At 40.5% G+C, this 10132-nt stretch overlaps 1 pseudogene; it reads left to right on the top strand.

The window, feature by feature from the left end:
• The first annotated feature begins 8227 nt into the window (after nucleotides 1–8227).
• Nucleotides 8228–8328, top strand: LOC114008973 (uncharacterized; annotated as a pseudogene).
• The last annotated feature ends 1804 nt before the right edge of the window (nucleotides 8329–10132 follow it).

Raw genomic sequence — 10132 nt, 5'->3', positions numbered from 1 at the left:
TCTCAAATTGCTGTTTTTTAAGAGATTGTGAAAACTTGGTGTTCTAATAGTACATTCTTTGAGTTTTAGTTAAACAACTAGAAAAATTTAGTAGAACTTTGTGCTCTTGATCACTTTTATAAGTGTACTAGGCACAGAGAAGACTACATTCACAGAGTTTCCGTTTAGTCACTAATCCAAGACAGCTGTATTAATGACTAGTTTGGTGCCTATGGAATAATAAATGATAATGAATAATCTCAATGGACCTCAGTTTTCTCATGTCCAAAAAAGAGAAGTAGCTAAATAACTTTTAAGATCCTTTTCTATGCTGTTAACTTTACTGTAATAATCATGAATTAGACAAAATTATAATATCGGGGATAAATATTTATAGAATAGTCAGCTTCTCTTGAAGATTTCATTTCTGCTTATTGTTTTAACTAGATTGTTTTCTTTATTTGTCAGAGGGTACATGTGCTGGCCAAAGAAAGACAGAGAGAGTGGGACAGCAAGAAAGTACCCTTTAAAGGGAAAGGGCATGATACAATCCCTTCTCCTCTGTCTCTCCTTCCTTTCAGAATTTTAGGCATGCATGCACACAAGCTGCATGGTCTGGGATTTGAACCTTGCATTTGGTCATGTGGGATCCAGCTGCCTCAAACACCAGGCTTCAGGCTGGCCTAAAACAGTATCTTTATATAAATTATTCCTACCCTGTATCTTGACATTCCCCAAGCATTTTGATACCAGGAATCAGTTTCATGGAAGACAATTATTCTCTAGACCAGGGTAGGAGTGCATGAGGGGGTGGCTGGATAATTTCAGGATGATTCAAATGCACTACATTTATTGTGCTTTTTATTTTTATTATTATTATATTATAATATATAATGAAATAATTATGCAACTCATCATAATGCAGAATCAGTGAGAGCCCTAACCCTGTTTTCCTGCAACTAGACAGTCTCACCTGAAGCTCCTGTGAGAACATAATGTCACTGCTGATCTCACTGGAGGTGGAGCTCAGGCAGTAATGCAAGCAATGGGGAGTGGCCGTAAATACAGATGAAGCTTTGCTCACTTGCCTGCCACTCACCTCCTATGTTGTGGCCCTGTATAGTCCGTGGCCCAAGAGTTGGAGACCCCCGATGTGTTTGAAGACTTGACTACTCTGCTCAGCTCTGAAGCCAGGTTAACTGTCTGCTGGACATGACAGTCCTATCATTTTCTCTAAGTCAATCTGTTCATAATGGAATCAGCCATTTCCTATCATCCCACCTCCCACATCAATTACATTTTCTGATTTCCCTATTCCTGGAAAGAGATCATCATTTTTTTTAAGGTTTTTGTCATAGGGCATGTACACTCATCAAAGAGAGACAGAGAGAGAGAGATAGTGAGAAATTATTCCCCAGTGGGGATGGCCATACCACAATCTTTTTTCCTTTATTCTCCTGTTGGGATGTTGAGCATGCATACACATGCACCTGACATGATTTTTAAGTTGCCAGGTCCAGGATTTAAAGCCCACTCAACCACGTGGGAGTCCAGCATCTTAACCACTATGCCACCTGCTGGCCCCAGATAATTGCTTTTTCATTTTACCAGCTTCAGATACACCAAGTCATTCTTAATTCCTTCCCAGTCTTCTCCCAATCACATGAACGAATGGTTACAAAGTCCTATTGATTCTTTCTTTATTCTTGTTTTTTTTGTTTGTTTTCCTTCAATCTCCCTCTCCCTTTCCATTCTCCCTATCATATCTTGATTTAGACTCAAGTGTCCTCCTAAAGTAGTTCTTAATCCTCCTTCTAAGTGCTCTCTTTCTTGATCTATTATATACCCTTTCTAGATCATCACAGCTGTAATTGTGTAACTTCCCAACATGAAACAGAGGGCTTCCCAAAGGTTTGAACTGTTTGGCTCTAGTCTACCTTTTCTTCCCCATTCTCACTGGATCCTCATGAATCCTTCTCTCCTAATAGACTATTCACTCTCTGAGAGACACCTCGTATACTGACACCTGAGCACTTATGTTACCATCAGCAGCGAGTGATCTTACCGTCAGCTGGCCTATGCCCACCATGCAACTCATCCAAACCTACCCGCTTGTTGGGGCCCAGCTTAAGTCCACATCCTCCAGTGGTTCATCTAGTCTCCTTTGCCCAAATGTTTCGCCTGCTGTCAGTGGCCACTCTTTAGACACCATTTTATCAAATCCTGCCTTAAGTCATTACAGTTTATAAAATAAAAAATGTAATTAGAATGCTTGTATAGTATGGCTGAATATTTAGAAGCCGAGGAACACGCTACCTCTACTATTTAAAAGTATTTCTTTCCATACCTTTTTTCCTTTGTACGTTTCCCATAGTTATCATTAAAACATGCGTACAATTTTGCTTCCTGTTTGATTTTTATTCAACATAAGGAAAGGTATGTAACCGAGGATAATAAAGTAATGCAGAAGGTGTCAAGAGAGGATAGAAGGCACCTGACCCTGTTGGAAGAAGAGAAGCTAAGGGAAAAAAAAAAGGTGTTATAGCAATTCTTGCTGGAACTGAATCCCCAAGGACCTTCCAGAGTCCTCAAGAAGGAAAGAGGAGGAAGCAGAGGGAGGGGATGTGTGGAAGCAAGAGGCATAAGGTAGTGTTGTCCATATCAGAGACTGCACTGGGAGTGGCAAGGAGCCTGTGGCAAGGAGCTGGCACCTCACAGATGGTTTGGGGGCCCAAACCAAGCAGCACGAAATCCATCTGCCAATGATAGAGAGCCACTGAATATGTTAAAAGGTGCTTGGCCCAATACATTGGTGACATATACAGCTAGCTGTCTACTCAGTATTCGATTGCCCCTCTTTCTAATAGAATCCTGATTTCATCAAGGGTGGCAAGCTACTCAGTTAATACACTGTAGCTTCCCAGATCTTCTTGTGGTTTTAGAAGAGGTGATGAAACCCAGTTCTGGACAACTAGATATAAACAGATATGTTGGACTTCAGGGAAAGCTTTTTAAGGCAGGAATATATCTTTTTCTTTTTCTGTTTCTCTTGCCTAGAATAGAAACAGAAGTTCTGGTGGTGGAATAACTGTCTTGTGACGATAAGAGAGAAAATCACACAAATCCTGGTAACTTCTCTGAGCAGCTGCACTTGCACTGGACTGTCTACCCCCTGGCTTCTTTGTCTTTAAGGAAAACCATTTCCATTTGGTTAAGCAACTGGGTTGGGTCCTATGCATGCAACTGAATGCGATCTATGCAATATTAGCTAATACACTATTAAATCAATTTCTTGGAGATTTGCCATGAATATAGCACAGTAAAGATTCTAAGAAGTTCTATTTTACTTTCTTGAATCTAATATTAGAATGATTTGATTACTTTCTTTTTCCAGAATACTTCTCTCTCCAAATATGGGTATCCTATAGAAGTTTGGAAAACAATACTCCATGTTGACCCAGTGGATGGTTGGTTATGACGTCCTACCAAGATAGAGAATACTAGAGGGGTGACATACAAGGAGACAAAGATTTTGAGTTTAGTTTTGAATTTGATTTAATTCAGTGTTGCATTTAAGGTGTCTAAGTAGAGCTGTCCATAGACAGCTGACTATACAATACTTAAACTTATGTGTGAGATTTGGGCGTGAGCAAGATGGACCCATAGACTTGATGAGTTAGACTGTGATTGTTTAGGTAGAAAATAGTCTGTGGGTGTTTTTGCCACAGAGGAAACTGGCCATCTGATTTTATTTATTTACTTTCGTTTGTCAGAGGGTACTTGCACTCCCTAGAAAGAGACAAAGAGGGAGATGGAAAAAGCATCCCCAATGGGGTGTGATTATGCCACAACCCCTTCTCCATCCTGTCAACATACACACAGGTACTCGGTGCTGTTTTCAGTCTACTGGACCACAGATTCAAATGAACTATTAGGCCATAGGCCAGTGCGTCAATGGTTTAGAATCCTTCCTCTTGGGACCAGCAGATGGCATTAATTGTTATGTCACTGGACTCCCATATAGTCAACTGCATTTTGAGCCCTGGATTTGGTGGCTTAAAACTCATGCTGAGCACATGTGTGTGCATGCCCAGGATCCTGAGAGGAGAGTGGAAGAGAAGGGATTGTGGCATGGCTATCCCCTCCTGTGGATGTAAAGCGGCACTTACAATTAAGCCAGGGCAACCACTTAGCCTCTGCTTACCGAATTGCTATATATAACTTGAAGATGGAATTCCAGAGCAGGTCAAGAGATTGCATGTACGTGGTGGATTCATATTTTACTATTTTATGTATTTAACAAAATAAAATGCTAGCTGTGTGTCTGGCACTATTTTAAGTACTTCATAAATATTAACTCGTTTAATAATCTTAAATAACCATATGAATTAGGCAGTATTATTATTCCGCTATGGTCAATATGGAAACCACACAGACAGGTTAAATATTTGTCCACAGTCACCAGATGGTTAACAGCAGAACCAGGATTCAAATCTAGGAAGTCGGACTCCATTGTTCATGTCTTTGTGACTACACTACTATTATAAAAAATATAAATCAGAGGAATCAGCCCATACTATTCACTGTTTTTTCATCCTCATTAGGTTTTTGGTGATTGTTTCTTATATATATTTCCTACATTAAAAAAAAAAAGTAATCATTTGTCTCAGAGCATCTTTTGGTCAATGGCAGGAATAGCATTATGCATAGAAAGTTTTAGTGAAGATTAATTTAGAGAAAGAAAAATGTTTAAGATCCATGTCAATACAGTACTATTAATAGTAACTATCTCTGTGGTAAAAGCAGAACACTTCTACGGGACTTGTTTAAGTCTTGTAGGGCCCATATAATTAATTTAAACATGAGAGAGCATGTACACACTTTCATTTATTTATTTATTTTAAAGAAAAGCACTGGTTACCTTCCTGGAAGAACACATGTGTTTTCAAAGGCTCTCTCTCACTCCCTTTCTACGAATGAACAGCTGTAGCCAAAGAGGCACATGAAATAAGAAAAATTGCCAGTGGCAGGAGGCTTAGATGAAAGCTTAAGGAAATTCCCAAGATGCTCCTTTTTTTCAAGGGCATTCAAAGGTCATAGGCCAGGTAGAAAACAAAATATAAGATTATTTCAATGGAAACAATTCTCCATTTTATCGTCTTCCATTAGTCATCCAGTTCAAAAGAGAAATAAGATTGAAAATGTTCATGGAAAATTGAAGGACAAGGATTGACTTTTTTCTGATCTGGAAACCCAAGTTGTATCTTTACTGTATTTTTACTGTGTGATCTAAGTCTGGCACTTACATCATTCATGTCACTTTCTCTGTGAAAATGGGCCCAACTATTCCCGTTCCCTCCCACACATTGGTGCTGGCAGGATAAATGAGATAATGTTTACAGTTCCATGAAAGAAGAGTACTTACTAGGACTACTAAAAATAACACTATTTTCAGAGTCTTTCCTCGCCTTGGAAATGTATAGTACTGCCACATTTATACAGTGCTGTTGAAGAGGCACGTTGTTCATATCATTGATTTTTTTTCAGACAATAGATACTTATTACATTAAGGACTAAACATTTCTTTTAAAATTTCTAACCATTCCTCACATTTAGCATTTGAGTTTGTTGATTTATTCTCTAACTTACCATATATTGGATCTTACCGCATGCTATGTATTTTAATGGAAATATTTCCTTCTGTTAAAATACATTTTATCTTTTACTAATGACTCTGTAAGAGATATATGAAAAAGGTATTTTATTAGGTCGTTGGAAAAGTCATGACATATTTTTCTGTTTTTCTAGGCAAAAATGTGACATGACTTTTCCAACCACCCAATAGTTGCATTTGGGCATAATAACAGCCAGCATCTCGAAGCCTGCTAATGCATTTTTAAGGTCCAAAAGTATAAGCCCTAGACCTAAGTGAAGGGAAGTAGTAGTTCCATTTTATTCCACATGGATCTGGCAAACCCGAGTTCTGGTTGTGCCTTATAAGACAAACTGTAGTATATCTAAGAAGAGGTGATGACGAGGAAAGCTTTGAAAATCATGTCACTTGGAAGCTTAAACAGGAAAGATGATAGTTAGAAGGAATAAAACCTGACTTCAACTCATCAAATATCTAGTAGAACAGAAAGTAGACTTATTCTGTATATTTGCAGATGACTAATTCTAAACATGGACTTTTAAGAAGAGAGATGTCATCATCAAGTAAAACAGTGCCCCAAAGGGAAAGCTCTGCTTCTGTTTACTGTGATTTTTAGAACAGAAACTGGGTAATCCCACTGGACAGAGATTTTCTAGAAAGTGTTTCTAAAGGAGGGAGAAGTTGGGCTCAAGGATCCTTTCTGATTCTGAATACACTATGATCCTTTAGGAATCTCACTGATTGTACTAACATAATAGGGTGACACCTCTGTAGCCTTTTAACGCTTTCAGTCTGTACTAAAAGCCCTCAGACCAGCTGTGGATTTTCTTTCTTTCTTTCTTTCTTTCTTTTTTGTTTTGTTTTGGAGAGGTTTTAGCTATAGGGCCCTGTGCTCGCCAGAAAGACAGAAAGAGACATACAGAATGCGAGATGTCACCCTCCAGGGGGGATGACCACGCCACAATCCCTTCTCCTCCATTCTCCTCTCAGGATCTTGGGCACACACGCACATGCACCCGGCGTGAGTTTAAGCCACCGGGTCTGGGACTGGAACTGTGGTTGACTACATGGAAGTCCAGCAACATAGCCATTATGCCAACTGCTGCTCCCATTTGGTTTTGTCCTTATGCTACTTTTTTATAGTTTCTCTATCCTACTTATTACCAGGTTGTCTCAACTTATTTCTTGTCTTTCACAGTGTCCTACGCCATTCTACTTTGTTACTTCAAACATGCCATGGTTTAGAAAAATATAAGCAAATGTACTAATGTTATCTGAAAATCTTATTTTTTAAAGAATTATTTTTATTTATTATTATCATGATTTTTCCACATATGTTCACTGGAGAGAGACAGAGAAAGAGGGAAAGTGAGAAAGCAAGCTGCCAGGTCTGGAACTCAAACTGCAGTTGGTCATGTGAAAAGTTCAGCACCTCAACCACCATGCTACCTGCTGGCCTCTGAATAATTTAAATAAGGAACTGCATAGGCTTCTTGTCTTCTCTTCTAGTTATTTAAATCCCTTTGAGGTTTCTTCTAAGCTCTTAGGAATACTCCAAATTTAATTTGTCAGAGGCTTCTGGAAACTTGTTATTGACATTCTGTAAGTTTACTAATTCCTAAACATTTTTAAAAATTTTAATCCATTACTGAATTTTTCAAAAACATGGAAGTATACACAACGATTATATTTATTTTTAAAATATTTATTTAATTTATTTATTTATTGTTGTTTTTTTAAAGAATTATTTATTCATGTAATTCCATTTGTTATTATTATTATTATTTTAATGTGACCAGAAAGAGACAGAAAGAGAGAAAGGGAAAGCAAGAAAGCAAGCTGCTAGGTCTGGGACTCGAACTGAGGGCAACTACATGGGAATCCAGCACCTTTAATCACCATGCCACCTGCCAGCCCCATTTTTTAAATTTGACCAGAGAGAGAAAGAGAGGGAAAATGAGAAAGCAAGCTACCAGGTCCAGGACTCAAACCACAGTCAGCCATGTGGGAGTCTTCACTACCTTAACTACCACACCACCTGCCGGCCTGTCAATGATTATACTTACATAAGATTTCCCTTACATATTGTAGATTAACTGTTCCTGGGTAACATCTTGAAAATGAAAATGTAATTTGTAAATAAATTAGGCTATATAAGCAAATGAAATCAATGAGAACAGTGATTACTTTTGTCTCTTACGCCATTTTATATATAAAGCATTGGTGGAAAATGTACATATTCCTTTAGAATATGAAAAATCATTCCGATTTCACTGGTTTTCCTCTTAGTCCCTGATCTCAGTATATAACAATAGTGATAACTCCATCAAAAGCATTGGGTGAAGATTTACTGTATGTCTAGCCAGTATTTCTAGTTATGAATAATGAAGAATATAAGAAACACATAATAATGTTTTGTATAAACGAAGCATAAGAAACTGCGTTACCAGGAAGGAGTGGACTGTCTTGTTGAAGGAAAAAACAAACAATTGTAGTGCAATCAGGTAAGTATATTATCAATGCAAGATTGATACAAAAAAAAAAGATTGATACAGTCAATGCTTTTGAAATTTGTAATGAAAAATAAGTCGTTCTGTGCTCACTTCAGCAGCACATATGAAATGGCCACGAGACAGAGATTAGCCTGGCCTCTGCACAAGGATGACACACAAATTCACAACACATTCCAGATGGTTAACAAAATCGTATTCTTGAAAAAAGCTAAGAGAGCGGGTGTGAAGCGGTCTCGACCCCCAAAGTAATAACTATGTGAAGTAATGCACATGTCAGTTGGCTAGAGTTAGTCATTCCACAGTCTGTGCACACTTCAAAACACCATGTTGTATGTGATAAGTACGTAGGATTATCTCTGTCAATTTTAAAAGAATGGAGTAGTACTGTTTACACACCATAGACTCAGAGATAAATAATAAACTTCCTTCCTCCCTTGCTTTTTCTTTTTCTTACTTAACCACCAAGGACATTTGTGATAAGGGCCTTTAGCTATTATAATTTCCTAGTATCTTTTTGGCAAAAATAATAATTGGAGAGAGATTTCAGTGACTCCATTAGGATCATATCTCTAAGATATAAAGAAAGCCCCAACATTGCCAGTATTTGAAAAGTGGATGATGTTATACTAATGGCTGTCCCATGCCTTTTGCGTCTTTCTAGTGCTGGCCAGAGAATCATTTTAATGTCTCCCAAATGGATGATCCTGGCCTTATCCCAGTTCTTTCTGGGATAGATATACTTCTTATATGTTCCCAGCTGGGTCACCATATGTAATATCTCCATGTACCCCCTCAAAGTTCCGATTGCTCTCATTTCTAATGTACACATGCACACACACCAATCGAAAGGTATCTGTAAAACAGTTGATTTTTCTGGAAAATATTGAAGGCACAAAATGAACACTGTGACACAAAACTGCTTTTGACTTGACTTTTACCCATTTACCAGGATGTGTACATAGAATTGCATTTTCAAAGATGCCGAAGTTCTAGATTGAATTGCCATTTACTCCGCTCCCATAAGCACAAGTGCTGAGCCAGTCTTCTCCAGTCTGCTGCTGTGGTTGCCCCTGAATTGTCCCTAAATTACTTCCTAGCCATAGTGCTCTGCACCACAACGTCCTGGAGAGAAAAGAGCTTGGAAGGACCCGACTCTGAGGATGTTCTCAAACGGCCACTAGCCAATGTCGAAACCCTTGTCTTTCAGCACTTTGAGTCTGATTAGGGAACACCTTTTTAGACCAAAACAGGTATTCCTTGGACCGTGTAAGCAGTTCGTTCAGCCGAGATGCCTGTTCCCCCCACCCACCGCCAAAGGCGCCAGAAAGGCAGCGAATGCCACCTGGCAGCGCGCCCTCGGTGCCCGCGATCCCTGGCTGAGTTGAGGCATTCTGTCCCCAGGTCCTGGGACTCCGGGAGAAGGGGTGGAGGGAGCAAGAGGGGGGCTTGTTTTGCTGGGGGATGTGGGAAGTAGGCGCTAACCTGTTTCGCGGTTTTTTAAGCCCCTTGGCATGCCCTGACCTGATCAAGAGGGAGTCAACCGCTCTCAGGAATGTTCCGGGAGAAGGTGGGAGATTGCTTCCCGCAGGAGGCCTGTGGGTGCCGAAAGTACCAGGGGGGTCAGGCAGGGAAGTGCAGGGCGCACGCCGGGAGGGGCGCGAGGGCGGCTGGGGGCCCAGGTGACTGCGCGCGCGGGCCGAGGCGGGCTGGACGAGGCCGCCGGGGTGACGAGTCGGGGTACAGAGGACCCCCCTCTCTGGGCGGCGGCTGCAGAGACCCGGCCGCGCGGGCTGCGCGGCTCGGGCTGTCAAGCGCGGGGGGCGGGCGGGAGGAAGGGGTGGAGGTGCAGGGGGAGGAGGGCTGGCACCGGAGCGCCGCGGTGTCGGTGCAATAAAAATGCATCCCATGGAACTGCCCATGGAGAAGGACGGGACCGAGTCGCGGCAGGCAGAAGAGGTGGTAAGAGCGGAGGAGGACGCCCAGGAGG

Source organism: Tupaia chinensis, unplaced genomic scaffold (assembly GCF_000334495.1).
Source record: "Tupaia chinensis unplaced genomic scaffold, TupChi_1.0 Scaffold000423_1, whole genome shotgun sequence".
NCBI lineage: Eukaryota > Metazoa > Chordata > Mammalia > Scandentia > Tupaiidae > Tupaia > Tupaia belangeri.
Note: the sequence above shows the minus strand (reverse complement) of the source record. Positions and strands in the feature narration are given on the sequence as shown.